Genomic DNA, 23,254 nt, shown 5'->3' with positions numbered 1-23,254 from the left:
GGCTTTCCAGAATCCTAGTCCTGAAATAGGGGCCTTTTCAAAGATTGGTTCTCTAGGGCAGTTGACGGGCAAAATGAATACTGGCCAATAGGAAACATGCCCCAGGAATTCTGGGGATTTCAGGACTCAATAGAGGCAGGCTGTCAATTCTGCCCTGAGAAATTCTTGGAGGTTCGGAGGCAGTGCCTGGGGCTGTGGAAGCTTGGGAGAAGGGAAGAGCTTACCAGGGATATTATGCTATACAGCCCACCCTCCTAAGGGACCATTTCCTCCAAGGGAACTGAGGTCTGTGATCTGGGTAGCATTTGTAATTTCAGGAGATCCCCAGGCTACATCTTGAAGCTGGTAACCTTAGGCAAGGGCAAATACATATGATATATTCTAATGAGTCAGGTCCAGGTTACCTTAGTAATTAGTCCATTCATATTTAATACTATAAACTTACGAAGATTGAAAGGAAACACCATTCATTTTATGCTTTATTTCTTCTGATCCTCCCCACAGTGATTTCTTTTTTCTAGCTCCTTTGTTGATTTCTTTTTTTCCCAGCTCCTTTAAGTTCCATATGTGCACAATTAAAAAAAATGTATTTCACATTCCACAAAAACTTCTAGCCACAGATTAAAATGCATTACATTCCTTTCCTGGGTGTGCGTGATCACAGTTTCCTATAGCGTCCAAACTAGGCAACTGATAGTTATTGCTAGCCAGACCATTATTTGAAACTGAATTTGAATTCTGAAGTAGGTTTGCAAACCATGATTTGAAGGCAATTGTTGGTGAGCTTGTTGGAAAAGCAAAAGCCAACTTGGTGTAGTGATTCGGAGTGCGGACTTCTAATCTGGCAAGCTGGGTTTGATTCCCCGCTCCTCCTCCACATGCAGCCAGCCGGGTGACCTTGGGCTCCCCACAGCCCTGATTTAGCTGTTTTGACTGAGCAGTGATATCAGGGCTCGCTCAGCCTCACCTCCCTCACAGGGTGTCTGTTGTGGGGAGAGGAAAGGGAAGGCGACTGTACGTGCTTTGAGACTCCTCCAGGTAGAGAAAAGCGGCATATAAGAACCAACTCTTCTTCTTCTACTACCACAAGAGAAAGTCTTCTACTGACATTTTGGGAAATGGAAAATGTAAGCTATATCTACTGGTTGGGAAGAGTTGATTGTAGCAGTTGATGGGGATGTGAGCATGGATAGGCTCGTGTAAAGTATGTTCTCAGCAGGTCCTAATACTTGTAGGCTTCTGGTTGTTGCCTCAATTCTACCTCACATTAGTTTTGTGATTCCTACCTTCTATGGGAAATAAACCAGTGGCTCACCAAAGTTCTGGAGGTTGTTATCCTACAATAACCACTTTTGCCAAAAGCTGTTGAGATAAACTCTGGTTACAGGATTTCTAGCTTCTGGCTAAATAATTTACTTGATGTTTTTGGATGTGGAAAAGCACTCAGACTGGATGGAAATTATTCAGTACATGTTGCAGACTATAAAGCATCTCTGTTTCCAGGCATGCAACCAAATTTTTAGCAAGAATTTAAAAGGGGCCTCTATTCAACTTGTCCTTCAATGGAATTTAAATTGTGATTTTCTGGAAACAGGCACAGGGCTTTTTTTTTTTTTTTTTTTTGCCCTGAGAGGTAACAGCTGGTCTCAAGCTAAATTCCAAAGCCTCTGTCTCCCCTTTCTCTCACAAATCCCATAATCTCTCATGTTCATTTAAAACAACATTAAACATCGTTGTCTTTGCCCCTGTTGACGTAAATCCTTAAAAACCTTCAGCAAACACATAGCGGCCATCAAGAACCATAGCATCATACAGGTGGAAGAGATCTCCTGGATCATCTAGTCCAGGGGTAGTCAACCTGCGGTCCTCCAGATGTCCATGGACTACAATTCCCATGAGCTCCTGCCAGCGTTTGCTGACAGGGGCCCATGGGAACTGTAGTCCATGGACATCTGGAGGACCACAGGTTGACAACCCCTGACTAGTCCAACCCCCTGCACTATGCAGAACACTCACAACCCTATTGCTCATCCAATCTAACCTGCCACCCCCTTGAATATTCATAGAATCAGCCTCTCCGTCAGATAGCTATCCAGCCTCTATTAAAAAATTTCCAGAGATGGAGAACCCACCTTTGGAAATGTGTAAGGACTGTATCAATAAGAGCCTCTTGTGGCGCAGACTGGTAAGGCATCCGTCTGAAAGCTTTGCCCATGAGGTTGGGAGTTCGATCCCAACAGCCGGCTCAAGGTTGACTCAGCCTTCCATCCTTCCGAGGTCGGTAAAATGAGTACCCAGCTTGCTGGGGGGTAAACGGTCATGACTGGGGAAGGCACTGGCAAACCACCCCGTATTGAGTCTGCCATGAAAACGCTAGAGGGCGTCACCCCAAGGGTCAGACATGACTCGGTGCTTGCACAGGGGATACCTTTACCTTTACCTTTAAGGACTGTATCACTGCTTTTAAAACACAGCTACTTTCATGTTCTTTGTTCCCGTAACCCCCATGCACTATTTTTCATGCTTGGGCATTTCCCCCTATTGCTGCTGACTCTCCCAAGGGTTATCTAGACCTGCACCTGAGATCGGTTCACAGCATGCTGGTGATATAAAGAAGGCTGAAAATAGTTTCACTAGGAAGGGGATGGTCAGGTAAAACTCTGCTGTTGCTCAAAATGTGTTAGCTCAAGTGGTTTCCCATGTGCTGTGACCCAAGAATGCCTTGACCCAGGGTCTCCAGCTCAAGGCTGAGAAAGACCTGAAGATTTTGGGGATGGAGCCTGGGGAAGACAGAATTTGGGGAGGGGAGGGACCTCAAGCAGGGTAAGATTCCATAGACTCCACCCTGCAAACCTGATCTTGGTCATCTGGAGATCAGCTTTTCTAGCAGGAGATCTCCAGGTGTTACCAGATGGTTGACCTTTTTATGCAGGTTGACCTTCATTGTGAACCGCCGTGAGCCAGCTAGTCTGGGAGCAGCGGTATACAAATTTAATTATAAATAAAATAAATAAGTGGTATCCTGGGTTAAGGGTCTTTTCCAAGTCTTCTAACAGGGCTGCAGGATCAGATCCTAACATCTCCAGATAAATGGATCTGAGGGAGCTGAACAGGCTAATTTATTACTCTCTCCCCCTCTTTGTAGGAACACTTTCTTCTCCACCAAGATGCTGGAGAGCTAGGTCATACAGGCCAGTTTTAAGGCTCAGCCCACACATCATGGACTCCACTGCTCTCATCATGCTCCTAACAAGAACTCACAGCTATATTTCCCTGTTCTGGCTCAGAGCAGCTCACAACAAACATAAAACAATCTATAATACATATGTTAAAATATTAATTCAACAGATTATTAAAACAATTTTAAAACCATCTCTTCTATTGCCAAGTGTACTCTCACTGACGGGGTCTACCCAACGCTGAGCATTTAGTGGGTGGATGGATTCTCAATTAGACCGTTTATGCACTGGAGGTTTCATGCCAGGCTGCAGGCTGGAGTTTTAGTCGTGGCAGATTGACCCACCTCTTCCTGCACCCACATGGGGGAGCATTTGGCCTGGTGCATCTCATCCGCCCCCGATCTGTGCTCCTGCACGGGAGATGGGGCAGTGAAGTTCTCAGTGCATAAACGGTCTTAGGGAGGCCAGTATTTTAAATGTTAGTATCCTGCCCTCAACCGTAGGCCTGGCAGAATTGTTTGAAGTACCACAGGGCCCAGATCTCATTAGGCAGAATATTTCACCAGGTCAATGCCACTTTTCCTTTTTTAGGCGTGGGGTCCTGAGCAAATGCTGGTCGCTCAACTGGCTCATTCTCTGAACAATACAGGAACAATATTTCTACTATCACTACAGCCCCCCTTTGTTTTGTAACCCCAAAGCTATAATTTGAAATTTGAAGCTGGATTTACCAGATAAATGTATCTATGTACCAACTTTGTATTGATTCACCCACAGAAATCTGTTTTTTTTTTATTTTGCAGTGTCATTATAACTGTACCCTTCATAAGCACAGTCCAGTGGCAAGTCAGTGGTGTGTGTGTGTGTCTCCATAACTGATTCATTTGAAATGACTACTGAATCAAATCAGAAGGCCCAACAACTCTATTTGTTCTGTCAGTCAGCTTCTGCCTTGCATTGTCAAAGAGATTTAACTAACCTCCATGGTGAAATTGACATCAGATGGGGAACTATCAATCAGAGTGACGATGGAAGGAAAAATATATCAATATTTATTTCTCTCACACAACAGTATCCCAATCCTTCCTCTGAGGGATTGAGGGCAGCATACACAGAGAACCATAGGGTGTGTGTGAGAGAGAAACTTGCCCAAGGCTAGTCAGTGAGCCTCAGGTTGTTGAAAACACCCTTCTTCCCCTTGGCTTTCTTTCCCCTTTCTTTTTATTCCCCTTTCACATCTTATCAAAGGAGCCTCACTTGAGTCCAATCCCGTACACTTGTAGAAGAAAAGATTACACTTTAGTCAAGAGGGAGTTTTTGAAGCACATAATTGGAATTCTTACATTTTGTTTTCTATACTAGTGTTTTCTACTTGGATTCTATGAGGGCTCTTAGATTCTACGAGGGTTTTAAAAAATTATCTGAGCCACTTCTGTATGCTTATGACTTTAGCCAGCTTGATTACTGTAAACAAGCCTATTCACTAATGCAGCCTTTCTCAACCGGGGCCTTGCGAAACCCTGGGGTTTAATTGATGACCCTGGAACGGTTTCCCAATTGGATGGGAATTAATGACATTCTGGAGGTCCTTAATTTAGTAGGGTTGCTATAAACCAGAAACAATTTGGCATAAGTGCAAAGGAAGAGGATGGTGGAAAACCTGTACTCTGGGGTTCAAAAGTGTCTTCGGACTCTGCAGTCCAAACACCGAGGATGTCCTGTTAATGTCAACTAGTAAGACATTACTAAAAAACAAACTATATTTCTACTAAAAAACATATTATACAGTTCAAAAATGAAAATATGGGTTTATTTGGGGCTGAATAATGTTCATGTAGAGGCTACATTGGATTAGCAGTGAAATCCTAAACAGAATTACACCCTTCTAAGCCCTTTGACTTCAGTGTTTAGGACTGCACTGCGAGTGTGGTAGAAAGGCTGACATTTCCAAGTGACCTTTGCACAAGCCAATGATTTTTGCAAGCACCCTGCTTATGTTTTCTCAGCAGCACATAATCTGTAAATAAAGGGAATTAACTGAATTGGGAGAAGCCCAACATTAAAGAGGAGGGAAGTAAACAATTTAATCTCTGGAAAGATGTTTCTGGTTCCAGATCTTCCAACAAGCAAACAAACGTGGATCAAATTTTCCAGCGACATACCAAGGAACACCCGAGGGGTGAGGAAGAGGCTGGTTTTTCACAGGCTGTTGAACACTGCACAAAAAAAGATGTAAGGCAAAGACCTTTTTAAGGCTGTCAGCCTACTCGGACTCAGAAAAGGAAAGACTAATGGCTTCCCAAGGGAATAGAAAATCTGCAAAATCAATTCTTTCCTTTTTTTATGAAGCACTTGTTGCTATGGAAGCAATTTTTGAACTCAGAAAGCACCGACTGTGTGTGCATGTGCCACCAGAACAATGCCCCTCTTGATGGCTTGTGATCTGTATGGACTAATATAAAATGGCCACGGGGGGTGGGATCATAGGGTTGCCAGATCCCACCAGCCACTGGTGGGAGATAGTAGTAGGAATGTCAGATCTAGGAGATTTGGGGATGGAACTTGGGGACTACTGGGACCTCAGTAGGGGACAGTGCCAGAGTCTGCCTTCCAAAGCATCCGTGTCTCCAAGGGAATTAATCTCTGTAGTCTGGCAATGAACTGTTAATTCTGGACAATCCTCAGGTCCCCCCTGGAGGTTGGCATCCCTAGTTTATCACACTTCACAGATATTTAAAGTGACAAACTTTAGTGAAAATGACATGTCATTAAAAAACTTAGCATGTTCAATATCTACCTAGATAGAACAAAGTTTGCATCCAGTGACTCCTCTAAGACCAATAAAGTTTAATTTTAGTATAAGCTTTTGTATGCATGCATCAGATACATTGAAACAGTTTTCCTCAAGCCTTAGATTAATTGCTAGGAAGGGCTAGTTAAGAGTCAAGATGCAGAAGTCTTCGTAAGGCTACCCACCTCAATCTACATGGGTAGTATATTTTATACGAAATACAGGTGTATTTTCTTTGTCGATGGCACTGCTGTGGGCCGGGGCAACACAATATGAAAGCATCTTCATGCTTCAGAACAATGCTTCCTCCATGCTTGCCCATTAACCTCTATTTGAAATTCATTGATGATATTTTCATCTCCTCAACACGTGGAAAGGAAGCCCTTAGGAGATTCCGCCAGAAGAATTTCCACCTCTCCATCAACCTGAGTGTGGGCCAAGCTATGCAACAAATATATCTTCAAAACACCACTGTAAAATTATATAAAGAGTGCTTAAGCACCCCCTTAACACCAATGGCTACAAGACAGACCCAAAGCAGCTTGGATAAGCTGAAAAGTACCTGAGTACCTGAAACAGTGCTGATTTGGGTACCCTGAAATCCCCCATCCCTGTACTGAATCAGTGGTATCCAAATCACAAATGGACCACAATTTGGCCAGATTAAACTCTCCCCTCCCCTGCACCCTTTCCAGGTGCTCTTGGCTGTTTTGGAAGGGTTCGGAAGGGAGAGTGTGCTTGGCACACCCTTTAAATGCCTCCCCCAATCCTTCTCAGGAAAAAAGTGTACTTTTCGTTTTTGGCCGAATCTGAACCAGTGATTGGTGATATTGGTGTTTTGAATTCAGCTGAATCAATTCAGGCCAAATCCAAGAAATACTGTAATTTTTTCTTGTGTACATGCCTTGTTGTTGTTGTTAGGTGCAAAGTTGTGTCCAACCCATCGCGACCCCATGGACAATGATCCTCCAGGCCTTCCTGTCCTCTACCATTCCCTAGAGTCCATTTAAGTTTGCACCGACTGCTCCAGTGACTCCATCCAGCCACCTCATTCTCTGTCGTCTGATTGCCCTCAATTGCTCCCAGCATTAGGCTCTTCTCCAGGGAGTCCTTCCTTCTCATGAGGTGGCCATCTTCAAGATCTGGCCTTCTAAGGAGCAGTCAGGGCTGATCTCCTTTAGGACTGACCGGTTTGTTCACCTTGCAGTCCAAGGGACTCACAAGAGTCTTCTTCAGCACCAGAGTTCAACAGCCTCAATTCTTTGACACTTGGCCTTTCTTATGGTCCAACTTTCACAACCATACATTGCAACTGGGAAGACCATAGCCTTGACTAAACGCACTTTTGTTGGCAGGGTGATGTCTCTGCTTTTTAGGATGCTGTCTAGATTTGCCATAGCTTTCCTCCCCAGGAGCAAGCATCTATTAATTTCTTTGCTGCAATCCCCATCTGCAGTGATCTTGGAGCCCAGGAAAATAAAATCTTTCACTACCTCCATTTTTTCTCCATCTATTTGCCAGGAATTGAGAGGGCCGGATGCCATGATCTTTGTTTTCTTGATGTTGAGTTTCAAGTCAACTTTTGCACTCTCCTCCTTCACCCGCATCAACAGGCTCTTTAGTTCCTCTTCACTTTCTGCCATTAGAGTAGTATCATCTGCATATCTGAGGTTGTTGATATTTCTCCCTGCAATCTTAATCTCAATTTGTGACTCATCTAATTCCGCCTTTCTCATGATGTGCTCCGCATACAAGTTAAATAGGCAAGACGACAGTATACAGCCTTGCCGAACTCCTTTCTCAATTTTGAACCAATCAGTGATTCCATGCCCGGTTCTCACTGTTGCTTCTTGACCTGCGTATTGGTGTCTCAAGAGACAGATAAGATGCTCTGGTATTCCCATCTCTTTAAGAACTTGCCACAATTTGTTGTGCTCCACACCAGTGGTCCCCAACCTGCGGGCAGCGGCTCGCTGCCGGGCCGCGAAGGCCATGGCGCCGGGCCGCGGCTCCCTCTCCCCGGCCACACCCCCCCGCAGTAAAAAACTTCCCAGGAAGCAAGCTTGCGGCCCGGGAAGCTTCTTACTGCGGGAGGGCGGGGAGAGGAAATCGGGGCCGGGCCCGTGTGGGCGCGGCCCGATGTGCGGGCGCGGCCCGATGCGGGGCGCGGCCCGATGTGCGGGCGCGGCCCGATGCGGGGCGCGGCCCGATGTGCGGGCGCGGCTTGCGGGTGCGGCCCGATGTGGAGGCGCGGCCCGCGGGTGCGGCCCGATGCGTGGGCGTGGCCTGCGAGCCGCGCCCCAATGCCCTTCCAGTCCCTAACCTCAGAAAGGTTGGGGACCACTGCTCCACACGATCAAAGGCTTTAGCATAGTCAATGATGCAGAAGTATATGTTCTTCTGGAACTCCCTAGCTTTCTCCATGATCCAGTGTATGTTGGCAATCTGATCTCTAGTTCTTCTGCCTCTTCGAAATCCTGCCTGTACTTCTGGAAGTTCTCGGTCCACATATTGCTGGAGCCTAGCTTGTAGGATTTGTGTACATGCCTAGTTGTCACCTATTGCTCACAGCTCAAACTAGTTCAGTGCATCCGCTGTGACCCACTGCCTCTCCCGCACAAGGATGTTTTTCTGTCACAGTCCTCTCATCACCTATGAAAAGTCACCTAACTTTAAAACAGGATTGTAAGAGGATTCCGTCCACCTTCCCAGCAACCCAGCAAACAGTCAATGCTGTTTCCGTTTGCTGCGGAGGAGAGGACACACAGCAATGGGTTTAAACTACAAGTACAACGATATAGGCTTGATATCAGGAAAAAAAATTTTCACAGTCAGAGTAGTTCAGCAGTGGAATAGGCTGCCTAAGGAGGTGGTGAGCTCCCCCTTACTGGCAGTCTTCAAGCAAAGGTTGGATAAACACTTTTCTTGGATGCTTTAGGATGCTTTGGGCTGATCCTGCATAGAGCAGGCGGTTGGACTAGATGGCCTATATGGCCCCTTCCAACTCTATGATTCTATGATTATAACCCAGAATTTGGAATTTTTTTTCCCTTTGGTAACACTATCCAATGCCGCACCATAAGCTTCTTTCAAAACCTCCCTGAATGTTGGTGATACCATGCAGAAGAGCTGTTCTCTTACAAGGCCCACGTCTTACATCCCACCCCTGTTTACTGTACCACAGGCTTAGAATTTTGTTCTGCAGGAGGCTTTATCGCTCAAAAAACACCAATCCAGCATGTGGAATAAATTATTCAATAACATATAAATGCAAATCCCACCCTACAAGTTTCCTTCCTAAGCCTTTAAATTAATATTGTACTTTAAAAAAATTGTAAACCTAAAGGGATAATGTTAAATAAGTGGTAGCAAACAATGAAGCGAAGCCTGAGGCGCAAGGAGGAGAGGCAGTTTAATCAGTAGAGAGGCTCTGACCTACCCATGTCTTCCAAGTTTAATATGACAAATGTGCTTCTCCTGCACTTTATCTTCCTGCCTGAGAGAGGCATTCAGAGAGCTTCATGGGGACTGAAATCCAGGCCTGGTCCAAGGACACTCAACAAGCTTTCAAGGCGGAACGGGGATTTGAACCTGGATCTCCCAAGTTCTAGTCTTACACTTTTAACCACGCCACAACACTGAGCTTGTATTCCATTGGACTAAATGAGGCAAGATGCTGGGAGCCCCTCGTCTGGATCCTCAGTGTTTGTTTTGATTCAGAGGGTGGCTCGAATGGGGTCAGGATAGCCGTGCTGCGGGACATTTAATAATGGATGTGAGCAGACTTTGTAAAGGACATTCTGTACTAGCCTTGCCATTGCACCTGATGAACACTGGAAGGGGCAAAGCAACTCACCTGAGTCACCGAAAAGCCTCCAGTGAGGCTTCTTTCTGCATTAATTAGCCCCAAGTCTCCTTTCGATTTTGATTGACACCACCATTCCTTGAGCAGAAGGATGAAACGAAGGCTTGTCCCAACAGACTGGATGGGGTTGTCTAGCATCAAACACTGATTGGTAAAATACGGATTATAAAGGGACTGTATAAAGGGACCATCAGTGTTGCTCTGGACCTGTTTGCACTGTTGCATTTTTTGCACTCTCTGCACTCTTACAATTATCAGTTATTAGTATTATTGTTGCGGTATTTACATGTTATGGATTTTTTCATGTATTGTTTATATGTTTTATGTAAACCGCCCTGAGCCTTCAGGGAGGGTGGTATATATATGAATGAATGAATGAATGAATGAATGAATGAATGAATGAATGAATGAATGAATGAAAATAAAATTTGAGGATAGGTTTGGTTTGGGGAGACTTACAACAAATAGCACAAGTAATAAAATATTTTATTTAGAAAGAATAAAATATTCTATTCTGATTTACTCTGAGCTACCCCTTTCATAGTGCAGTTCTAAGCAGATACCCATCTATGCCTGCTGATTTAGGAGGGTACAACTCTGCTTGGGAACCCACTGTTAATTGCCTTGTAAAAATTATATATGGGTATTAATCACGAGCACCTACAAGTCTTTTTTTTAAAGAAACCACTTATGAGTGAATGAATGGGGACTCTTGCTTGAACCAGTAGCACGACAGGCATGATAAACCTCTATTGTGCAGTTAACTTCAAATCACAGTATAACCCATAAAATTTGAATGAGCATTCAATTACATCTCTCCACGAAGCTCAGCCTAGTTCCATCAAAGAAATAGCTTGATATTCTATGACAAGCTCATGAGGCATCCAGCTTTCTGGCTGGGAGATTCTATGCAGAGAATTACATTAGAAGCAAGTCAGCAGATAGTGCCCACTTCCCAGATAACTAACTGCTGCCAGTAATGGCAGTAACTCCTTCATTATCCACATCCATCTATAAACCCAGCCGGAATAATATAACATGAATCAAATACAGCAGCAGGGCTCAAACCAGGAAGAAAAATCTATTCTCAAAGTGGAAGGTAAAGTGCTTTTAACCAAGCGTGGCATTTTTAAGATGCCTCTGGATTCAAATCTGGCATTTTTAAGTACTCCTGAATTTGCAGATGATTCATTTATATTCCATTTTCTCACTCTGATCCAAATAAGGAGCTCTACACACAGAAGCATGGATGATTGAGGATGCTTAGGGCTGATCCTGCGTTGAGCAGGGGGTTGGACTAGATGGCCTGTATGGCCCCTTCCAACTCTATGATTCTAAGCAGAAAGGTACTTCTGCACTAGAGCTGCCAAGAACCTGGAGAAAAACTGTCCAGCCCATTGAAGAGGAGATTAATAAGACATTGAGATGCTAGGCGACAGCCTTCTCATGATGACAGAGGGTTAAATTATGGTTTGTTAAAACAGAGGAAAACCCTAAGAGATAAGAGGAGGTCAACGAATGATGATTATGAGAAAATGCTGAAGATTCTGGGACTTTTCAGTTTGGAAAAGAGATGACTAAGAAAGGACAAGATAAAGGTTTATATAACTCTGCATGAGGTGGAGTGTGTTGACAAAGAGAACTATTTCTTCCTCTCCCAAAATACTAGAACATGAGGGCATCCAATGAAGCTGATGGGTATTAGGTTCAGGATAGACAAAAAGGAAATATTACTTTATACAGAGAATGATTAAAATATGGAATTCATTGCCAGAGGATGCATGGATTTATTTAAATATTTTCTTGAATTTCTATACCTCCCTCCCATAAGGCTCAGGGCGGTTAACAAAAAACCTCAAGAGTATACACCATAATCTAGTGACAGCAAACATAACAGTGGTTCCAAAACTGACCATAACAGATCATAACAAAATACTAATAGATTCACAATGTGCCAATAACTCCCAGCTTTTAACATGAACCTGTGGGAAGTCAGCATAGCTCAGATCATGGAGAGGGGTGTTTGGGAGGGACCAGAAGATGTTGTTGAGTTGGCCAGCCTCAAACAAATGACTAGTGGAGGAACTCCCTTTTACAGGCCCTTCAGAACTGTGGTGGTTCAGGAAGGGCCCTGGATATCTTCAGGGAGCTTGTTGATGTGGAAGATCTACTGACGTGGTCCGTCCAATGGAAGTCTACGGACATTGTCCATAGACTCGCCCCCAGAGACCGTGCAAGTAGATGGGCAGTGGTGCCAGCCTCCGGAGAGCGGAAGCAGCCTCAGGAGACTGCTGGGCCAGCACAGTGATGTACAACATTGTGCGTTGCTGGGCTGGGGCTGCCTCTGCTATGCCTCCAAGGCTGTCCCCTCTCTCCAGAGGGTGGAGGCAGTCTTGGGAGACTGGAAGGGGTGGGGGCAGCTAAGCAACAAGATGAACTTGTTGGCCAATGTGTAAGTTAGGATGCTGGACTAGATTATCATTGGTCTGATTCAGCAGGGCTCTTTTTATGTTCTCATCAGTTGCTTAGAATGAGGCTTGTCAAATACAACCTTACTGTCTCACTTCAGAGGGCTGTTTCCACACCATCTTTCCTAATACAATAAATGGCTTGTGCAGTATACAATGCCACAGTATAGAGGGGTATGTTCCATGTGGTGTGTTTTTTTCCCTCCTGCTTCTCAACAACACAGCCTTAAATGGCTAATCTGATGTTTTGACTGATTTGCGCCTTAGAGGAATCCGTCTGAGAGAATCCACTAAATGCTCTAATGTTCCTAAACTAAATACTGTCACTGTGTATTGGTGAATCTGAATTAAATCGGTCAATGTCCTTGGTTCACAGGGGAAAGACAAACGGTCAGTGGGAGGTTTCCTAGCTTGGGGGGGGGGCGGACTAGGGCAGAGTCTGCACTTACTTTGTTTATTCCATTGTCAATCCTGTTGAATTCAGATCGCTTTGAACTCGGGTCTTCCTCTTCCCCCCCTCCCCATTGAAACAGGAAAGTCTTCTGCATGTGGTTAGGGTAGTTCAGAAGGTGGGGGGGAGCCAAGCCTCTTTCTTTCTTTTCTCGGAGGGGGGGGGAGAAGATCGAAAAAGGCAGAGGAGGGAGGAAAAATCCAGGACCGACAGAAGTTGAGAGAAATTAGGGGCTTCTCCTTTAAGGCAAGCTTGTCACATGACCAGGTGTGACCTATCAGAGGTTCTCTACCACAGAGCTTTCTTTCCCAATCCAGATTTTAAAATATATTGAGGATTAAAAGAACTCTTAAGATATCGCACAATAAAGGTAGGGTCACTCCAGATCAATCCTTCTTGCTGCAGAAGGAAAATTTAAATCGCCCAAAATCCAAACGGAAATCGCATTCTGTGTAGAGGGCAGGGACTGAATCGACCTGGGGTTGGAATAAAAGCTCTGTGCAGTTTATACCCAGGTGTCTCCAGAGTTCGCGCCTATAGAGATCAAAGAACACTCTAACGTGAACCCCTTTTTCCTGCCTAAAATTCCAGCCTCGCAAAAGGCTGTGTAGATTCCAGTTCCTCGTCTCTGTCAATTTATATTCCTGCTATGTCCTGAGATTCCAGATACTTTCAATAACAACTTTTGTTTTCCCATGTACTCTCTGGAGTTGTTTGAAGTGAGTCGAAAGAAGGGTCTCGCCTATGCTATAGAATCCTGGATTCGTGGCACCTGAGCACTTACCAGTAGCCAAACAGCATGGGAAGGGCATCACAAGGTTTTGTTAGGGAGGGAAAATTTCATCCTGTCTCTGTGTCTCAACCCTCTGACTCCTGCTCTGTGTTTCCCCCTCCTTTTTAGCTCTACTTCCCACTCATACTTGCTTGGTCTTCCCTCCAACCCACCAGTTTGATGTTCCCTACCTGGGGGGAAGAAAATCCTATTTCTCCTGCTTGCTTTATTTCTATTTGCCACTGCTTCTCCTGCTGGCTCCATTTCCTTCCCCTTCCTTGAGAGCCAGTTTGGTGTAGTGGTTAGGAGTGAAGACTTCTAATCTGGCATGCCGGGTTCGATTCTGCACTCCCCCACATGCAGCTAGCTGGGTAACCTTGGGCTTGCCACGGCGCAGATAAAACTGTTCTGACCGAGCAGTGATATCAGGGCTCTCTCAGCCTCACCCACCCCACAGGGTGTCTGTTGTGGGGAGAGGAATGGGAAGGTGACTGTAAGCCGCTTTGAGCCTCCTTCGGGTAGGGAAAAGCGGCATATAAGAACCAACTCTTCTTCTTCTTCTTCTTCTTCTTCTCCTTCTTCCTGCCAGGCAAATTTTGAGAGCTCTGTCTCACACAGAGCCTTGTGAGGAATTCCCATAAGGCAGTCCTTCTCAGCTTTTTTACCATTGAGAACCCTCTGTAATCTCCTCCAGGCTTCAAGAAACCCCCGGAAGTGGTGTGATCATGCCTAATATGGTTGGGAAACATAGCTATGTACGTGCCCACCAGGGGGCACCTTCTTTTCCTACCCCTTCCAGGCCCATCATTGGCCATGGGGGGGGGGCAGGCCAACATAACCATATATGGTCATGCCACCCAATAAATGTTTAACGAATTTTAAAAATATATAAAAAGTGAATCAACTCCCACCCTTCTGGGAAATCCCAGGCTTTTACAAAACCCTGGCTGAGAAAGCCTGATGTCAGAATTCAGTGCCTTTTTCCAATTCCTGGTATCGGGGGGGGGGGGGGGGGTCACTTGATGCTTGGGAAGCAGCACTATGGGCATCTTTTATATTAATACAATAGTGCAACAGAGGCTCTGACATGGTATTATGTGCCAAATTCTGCATATTATCATAGTTTGGTTCAATAATTCACTATACATAAAAAAGGATAATACTGTTGCTACATTTTTATGCCCTTCAAATAATACATGTACCTGCAATGAAATTATAGCAACTTTTCCAACCTGATTCAACTAGACATGCCATAGCTGCAAAGCCTTGAAGAAACCTACCGATTCAAAATTAGTTCTATTGAGAAATGAATAGACGCTTTCTTCAATTGCTTTTGTTCTCATTATGTTTCATTATGCACTCATACGCCCCAGCATGGAGATGTCAGGTTGTGAATAACACTCTCTCGGGGTATATGTCTTACATAAAATAAAAATAACATGTATTTCTTTTGAACAAATTCTAAAGTGTGTAAAATATATACCTCGAAATTTCAGTCCTCGTAGCTAAATGCTATGTGCCAACTCTTTTGTCAGCCATAAGCCATGGTGACCTTTGAATTATAGATGATATTTATACATCTAGATTTTGGGCTTCAGTTCTGCATAGATGCTTTTCTTGCCAGGGCAGAGGAAAGTGATGAAATCATAAAATATCTTGATGCTTTAAAGCCCACGGAATCATCAATTAAGATTTTATATACACAATTGCTATGTGTTTATGTTGGGACCCTATTTCTCCTCTTTATACTTTAGAAACAATGACCTGGGAGACGCTGTCCAGGTCCACATCCTGCGGTCCAGGTCAGCAGCCTCTGTCCGGGACAGGAAGCCCCTGTCCGTCCACCAGTTCCATGGGCCAATCTGGATGCACCCAGCAAAGCTGAGCGCTTCCGGATTGGGCCAGCCCCTAGAGCGCCCACCTCTGCCAGCCGCGCACGAGCTACAATCACGCCTTCACTGCCAGATGGCCCCTGGCTACCGATGGCTCCTGGCTACCGAGGGCACCACTTCCACGCCTGCAAGGCCACCCCGGCCTTGGAGCTGGTGGCCGCACGCCCACTCCCGCTCCCAGCCCAACGCTGCCGCCTGCCACCACCGCCACATCCCACCTCGCTAGCCGAGCCCTTCCAGCACTGTCTACCTCTCCCATCTGCCCATCAGGCCCACTGATGACACCGCGCCGCTCTGCGAGCCACCGCCGCAAACGCTCCTCTCGCCCGCCACTGCCAGGTGCCGCGCCCCATGTGAACGCTGACCTACAGGACAGGTTCAAAGAAACCAGCCTCCTTCCCATAAAATGCCCAACTCACACAGACAGGTGGGAGTATTCTGTCCAAGTGGACTGCTGCTTCAGTGCCTGCCTCAGAAGATGCTCACACATTATACCGGTGCAAGAAAGAACGTTTTGGTCAGGATCGCAGTAATTGGTACCAGTAGAGGCTCCATAAGGAAAGTGCCTCATTAGACTGCTAGTCTCACACAAAATGTTCCTGAAGATCTCCTTTTTTCAGGAAGGAGAAGGGAGTGAATAGGGGAAAGCAGACAAAATTCTAATCTGCTATGAAGTCTTGCCAGGCATCTGCACGTGACCTTAAGGAGCCAGAGCTAAGGGATGCGATGCAGAAGAGCTGCCTAATTAACACTGTGATTCGAATCTCAGATGCAGTAGAGTAAACATGTAACAACACTGGCCTTTTTCCAGCAGATTCTCTCAGGCAGACTCCTGTTTCGCTGGGCTAATAACTGTCATATATAATTAGGTCACTGATTTCAGAGGGGCTTACTTTTACTAGTAGGCAAATAACATTATGCAAGGAAAGAAAATAGTGCAGTTCCAATCTAGTACTTTGGGTGGTCCAACAGAGAGGTTTGGGAGACCCTAAGTACGCTTAAATGGACTCCGGGGAATGGTAGAGGACAGAAAGGCCTGGAAGATCATTGACGATGGGGTCACGATGGGTCGGACATGGCTTTGCAACTAACAACAACAACAACAACAACAACAAGTATGAAAGGTGGAAAACAGAGTAGTCTGAAGCAGGTTGTAAGTCCCATGTAATTCAACGTCAATGTGTCCTTGGGACAGCTGCTCCAGTGATTTAATAATTTGGGCAATGTTTATGGAGGCCATGCAATCATGATGATAAAGTCCCAACTGCAACATGGTTTATTGTCATGGTCAAAGAATTACAAGAGCGTTTTCTCAAGATTTTATTCTGACTCATCTTGCAACGAGAAAATGCGGAGCATTTCACTGCATCTGCCTCTGGGCGCTTTCTCCTGGGCCATTCACAGGTCATTGTACTCACCCATGGCATTTTGGGGCTCCAGTCCTGCACATTACATCTTTTTAAAAAATCCTATATTAGTCAACAGTAATTTGTTTACATCCTCTAGCTGGGTTCTATATTAGTTGCCCATACGTTGCAGAAGAAAAAAAAAATCACATTTGGGTAGCTGCTTGATAACATGAGTGGGTGAATACTGAAGTTTTTTAAAAAATCCAGTGTTGGGGATCCCTGCTCTAAGGTATATGAAGCAAATTTTTTATTAATAGGTTCAATGCAGATAACAAAGGGGAAAGAAAGAAATGGAAATAACAACAGAGGAAGGGAAAGGAAGAAAATGAAAACACAAAGAACAGACATATCAGTCTCCTTACAGTGAAAGCCCAAGATCATTGCTTATTCATTCATATTTCTCATTTAGATTGATAAAGGTAAAGGTATCCCCTGTGCAAGCACCGGGTCATGTCTGACCCTTGGGGTGACGCCCTCTAGCGTTTTCATGGCAGACTCAATACGGGGTGGTTTGCCAGTGCCTTCCCCAGTCATTACCGTTTACCCCCCAAGCTGGGTACTCATTTTACCGAACTCGGAAGGATGGAAGGCTGAGTCAACCTTGAGCTGGCTGTTGAGATTGAACTCCCAGCCTCATGGGCAGAGCTTTCAGACTGCATGTCTGCTGCCTTACCACTCTGCGCCACAAGAGGCTCTGCATTTAGATTGCTATAACTTCATAATTATTACAGCAACTATCGTTCTTAATCTCTAAAGCAGGGAGGATGGGGGCGCCTTCTTTGGGTTCCCATATAATTGGATCCTCTTGTCTAATCTTTTTGAAACTTGGGTTGTCTTCTGAGGAGTAACATCAACTACACTGAAAATTTAGTGCCTCTGCCTCAGAAACCAGTCCCTTCAGATAGCCCTGGATTGATTCCCCGTTATTGTTGAAGGAAATCATAGACTATAATGGAGCGGCAGATGCTTTCAGCTGTCGCAGTCCCTTTAAGTGCATTCGTGAAGCTGTTTCTGCAGGAAGTATTCCAGAAGCCAGTACCCTCTAACTCCTGCAGATGGCAGCAGAAGTGGTAACTCTCTTCTCTTGTTGGAAATTCTCTGCTGCGTTTTGTTAATGGGCTGCCCACTGGTTAATAACTCACTGAAACTTTAGGTGTCTGATACTGTGACCCTGTAGAAATAGACAAACAAATAAAATGGTTTTAAAAAGAGTACACTGTAACTGAAACTAAAACTTAGTAAGGAACTATCCATTTTTATTCCCAGCACCCTGTCTTGCTTGACTTTTTGTATGGCTCCTATTCCCCACAATTTTTTGGATGGAATGGATAGAGCTCCCCCTCCTGGTTTAATTGTCACACTGCCCATGGGCCGCAACAAAAATAAAAGAAGGCAGTCAGACCATGCTATCTCTTCACAACCTTCCTTGGGCTTGGCATACAAAGTAGATTTAATGCAGTACCTTCCATTTTGCTATTATAACAACCTTCTAGGATAGGGTGGAATACATGTTCAAATCAATAAATATGGCGATTCCAGAGGTCCCCAAGTTTAGCTGCAGTATATCTCCCAGATGGAAATATGAAGCTATTTGATAGCAGATCAGAACACAGACCCCTGTCTCAGTCCTGTCTATTCTAAATGGGAGCAATTCTCTAAGGCAGAGTCCCCCATCCTGTTTGAGCCTGCAGGGATGATTAGAATTCTGACTTGGTATGATGGATATACAAACAAAATGGCTGCTGCAGGAAGCCGAGCCAGCCACAAAATGGTTGCCACAGCTTGACATCCACCACTGTGCCTGCTGCCACAGCAAAATCTAAGAAAGAACAGACATATCAGTCTCATTACAGTGAATGCCCAAGATTATTGCTTATTCATTCATATTTCTCATTTAGATTGATATAACTTCATAATTATTACAGCAACTATCGTTCTTAATCTCTAAAACAGGGGTAGTCAAACTGCGGCCCTCCAGATGTCAAAATTTAAAGGACACAGAAACATGAGCTGCATTCGCTGGCAGGGGCTCATGGGAATTGTAGTTCATAGACATTCTGGAAGGCTGCAGTTTGACTACCCCTGCTCTAAAGCAACAAGCCATCCGTTTAATTGCAAGTTCATAAGAGGGAGGGGGGGCTACTCTAAATTATCAGGCATAGTAGAACTCAAGCAACAGCATGTTTCAAAAAGTCAGAAACTTAAAAATGACACCCTCTTAATATTTGTGGGCAAGTTGTTGTGAACTGAGCCTCCAACTAGAGTGTCAAAGACTGGGCTCAGGAAGATGAAACATTCAGAGCCCGGCAAGAAGGAGCTGATGGGAGCAGCTTTAATGCAGTGCAGGGGACTAAAATCAGAAGGGAATTCGGAGAAATCCCATTGTGCGTTTTCATAATGTTTTCAGTTTGCAGTAAACAAATTTAGATGAAACTGTTGTTTTTTAAAATTTTTAATCATCTAAAAATGATGTATATTGCAATGCAACAGTGGAGCATTACGCATGCTGCCTGTGGCCGTACTGTGCGGAATATGGCTCACAAGTAAAGCAAACACCTGATACCTGGCTCCTGGATGCTTACAGCTCATGTCTCTATGTCCTTTCAATTTTGCCGTTTGTCAATTACTTCCGTTGCATTTCCGTTGCATACCTTAAAGATTTTCCCTGTGGCTGCTGCAAAGGATGTTTCACATAAAAAAGAATTGTTTAACACTTGTTTCATGGGTGCTCCTGCACTTGTCTTCAGACACACAGTTTGAGAATTTCTATACTGAAAGGCTCAGGACTCCTTCCCAATCCTACAATCTAGTACTACATAAAGAAGATGATGTCTAAGATTTTCAGGGCCAAAGTCCTGCAATTTATTCATCAAAGCTAAGAATGCAGACATGAATTAAATGTGGCTGCGGTACGACTCTCAGATTTAGTGCTACAGACCATCAAAGAGAATGCTTGGCCTTGAACGGGTGAAAATATCCATTGCTGACAAAGACAGATGGACTACTTACATACCCAGAGGCATCTCCACACACATGTCTGCGCACATAAATTTTTAAACATGCATCCTCATCCATAATCTGGCCTTCTGATGTGGCAGTTCAAAGGATAATGGGCTGCACCCTCCTTCCCTGCCCAATGGAAATCACCAAGGAAAACTGCAGTTTTCTAAAACAATAACTTTATCACAGATTACAGCAGCTGTGCCCTTTGACGACTTAGAAGAAGGGTTCGTTTTTATATCCCTCTTTTCACCATCAAAAGGAGTCTCAAAGCAGCTTACAATCACCTTCCCTTTCCTATCCCCACAACAGACACCCTGTGTGGTAGGTGGGGCTGAGAGAGCCTGGATATTACTGCTCTGTGAGAACAGCTCTATCAAGACTGTGACTAACCCAAGGTCTCCCAGCTGGCTGCATGTGCAGGAACAGGAAATCAAACGTGGCTCTCCAGATAAGAAGCTGCTGCTCTTAACTACTACACCAAGCTGGCTCTTAGACTCTCTTCCAACATGACCCCAAAAAAGCGTTAAGATCTAGCAATCAAAATTTGCACAGGGCCCCAGCGCCTAAGAGGTGCAATTGGACTCAACTAGAGCCATGATATTTTCAGACCTGACTCTGATTTGGTGGGACACTACCTGATGAGATCAGGGCTCTGTGGGACCTTAATCAGATCTGCGGAGACTGTAAAACAAAGCTGTTCCTCCAGGCTTATGGTTGAAGTCTAGAAATAACATGATGGCCTCTCTGCTTGAAAGTCCACCCCAAATAAGTTCTCTAAGAACTTACATGGACCCCTTCACTCCTGCGACCATCTATCTCCCATAAAGAAGAGGCGGCCTGAAGGTGGAATACACAAGTTTAGGTTTTAAAATCTATTTCTTAATGTTGTATATTTTAATTTTTTTCAGCTGCTCTGAACCTCTAGGGAAGAGTGGCATATAAATGCATAAATACCAAATCAGACCATCAATGTCAGTATTGTTGAGTCTTAATGGCTTCAGATCGACAGTATCTCAGGTCTATAAGATTGCCTGTCTCTAGGTGGGGTCTGGAGATCTCTTGGAATTACAGCAGATCTCCAGACAACAGAAGCCAGTCCCCTGGAGAAAACTGTTGATTTAGAGTGGTGTTCCCCAACCACCGGGCTGCAGCCTGGTACTGGGCTGTGGAGGCCTTGGTACTGGGCTGCGGCGGGGGGGCGGGGGCGGGAGGGAGGCTTTTCTCTTTACAGATTTGCTTTTCAAGGTCTAAAAGCAATTATCAGGCTTTCTGCTTTTGGTTAGAGGTGGAATGTCAAACTTCCTTGTTGAATTAAAGAGCTTCAGACAGTGATACAGCTTGAAATGTTCTGTCATAAGTACAAATCACAGCTGTCGGTGCTCTGCGCTTAAAGACAAAAACTGTCCAGGTGACTCAAACTTGCCCTCAGAAAAGGTGAATTCTGTGACCTGTACGAGTTTAAATTCACAGTGATTTATTTTGCAAGATGTTTGCTATTTTGCAGAAGGATGCTGAAATTCTTAGGAACGATATGCCCAAAAACCACATTCTACAATCACATTCCACAGTCCATGAAAACAGGCTATAATAGAAAAAAATCAATATCATACTATGCTATGACAAAGGCCTATTATGCAGGGTGCTGGCTGCAATGAGCTGCCAGTGGTTCATGCCCTACCACGTCTCATGAGATCACTGGGGACCAAATCCCCTAGTCTGCCCCGGAATTGTGCATTGACACAAACAACTCCAGGACAGACAGGCTTCTCGTGCCATGTAGCGGCAGCAGCAAGGGGGGTATCCCTGCTTGAGGGTGGGGTAGCATGGCAAGCAGATATGATCGCAACTCAGGGAGTTCTATGTGCAATTGTTCCTGGATCTAGAAAGACTAAAGACTACTTGTTGAATCGTTCCTTCCTGGGTTCCTTCTGACTGGATATAAGTCAACATGTCTTGGTTCTTATATTTAGAAAATATCTGAGCTACAAATAGGGAATTTAAGAAATGACTTAATCCACAGCCAGTCACATTCCTCTACAGATACTTAAACACCAATACTAATACTGGCAAAGGAATTCCAGCTGGGGAAGAAATAAGAAAGGAACATCTAAACATCCGGAGAAAGTTCCTGACAGTTAGAGCTGTTTCTCAGTGGTGGGTTCTCCATCTTTGGAGATTTTTAAACAGAGGCTAGATAGCCATCTGGCAGAGAGGCTGATTCTGGGAATCTTCTGTGAAGATTCAAGGGGGTGGCAGGTTATAGTAGATGAGTGATAGGGATGTGAGTGTCCTGCGTTGAGCAGGGGGTTGGACTAGATGACCCATGAGGTTCCTTCCAACTCTATGATTCTGTGATTTTATGATTCTAGGAGAGGTTTCAGCTATTTGAGTCTCGGAAAGGCACTAAGGGACCACAAAGGGCTATGGAGCATCTGTGTGTGTGTGTGTGTGTGTGTGTGTGTGTGTGTGTTTGTGTGCAGTGCTCTCAAGTCACCGCTGACTTATGAAGACCCCATAGGGTTTTCAAGACAAGAGACGTTCTGAAGTTGTTTGTCATTGCCTACCTCTCTGTGGCAATCATGGACTTGCTTGGGGATTTCATATCCAAATACTAACCAAGCATGGGTGGGAAGGTCATTGTGAGTTTCCTGCCCTGTGCAGGGGGTTGGAGAAGAAGAAGAAGAAGAACAGTTGGTTCTTCTATGCTGCTTTTCTCTACCAGAAGGAGTCTCAAAGTAGCTTACAATCGCCTTCCCTTTCCTCTTCCCACAACAAACACCCTGTGAGGTGGGTGAGGCTGAGAGAGCCCTGATAGTACTGCTTGGTGAGAACAGCTTTATCAGTGCAGTGGTGAGCCCAAGGTTGGTTGCATGTGGAGGAGAAGCGGGGAGTCAAATCCAACTCGCCAGATTAGAAGTTCACGTTCCTAACCACTACACCAAGATGGCTGTCCTGGAGGTCTCTACTAATGCCATGATTCTATGATTATGTAGGCCCATCCTACTAAACCTCTGAGAACTTCTTGACACATTCCAACTAGCTGGACCATCTAAGTCAGGGCTACGCTATAGTAATTCCCTCTTACTCTATCACAAGCAGGAAGAAAACAAAGAGCTGAATGAACTGGATCAAAAAGGATGAAGGTGCAGCAGGAAGAGAATGTTATTCCAATATGTTAATAACCCCTACACACTTCACACTGAGCTTCCTCAGCGGGATTTAAAGCAGCTACGCTCCTGTTAAACCAGCTTTGATCCCCCAAAGAAGCTCAATGTGGAATGCGTAGGAGTTATTAACATATTGGAATAACATTTTCTTCCTGCTGCGTCTCTCTTTTTTTCTTTCATAAGGAGGCCAGAAATAAAATAGGTGCATCCTTAAGTATTTGATCCCCCCTCCTTAAGTTCTGGGGATGCGCAACACA

At 44.7% G+C, this 23,254-nt stretch overlaps 1 protein-coding gene across 1 annotated transcript in view; it reads right to left on the bottom strand.

Annotated features, from left to right (window-relative positions):
* C2H14orf132 (chromosome 2 C14orf132 homolog) overlaps positions 1-23,254 on the bottom strand; it is a gene marked incomplete at its 5' end in the record, with an annotated part of 53,701 nt that overhangs the window by 8,406 nt on the left and 22,041 nt on the right. The gene's annotated exons all lie outside the window — the stretch shown is intronic.

This window comes from Paroedura picta, chromosome 2 (genome assembly GCF_049243985.1).
Source record: "Paroedura picta isolate Pp20150507F chromosome 2, Ppicta_v3.0, whole genome shotgun sequence".
Taxonomy (NCBI): Eukaryota; Metazoa; Chordata; class Lepidosauria; order Squamata; family Gekkonidae; genus Paroedura; species Paroedura picta.
Note: the sequence above shows the minus strand (reverse complement) of the source record. Positions and strands in the feature narration are given on the sequence as shown.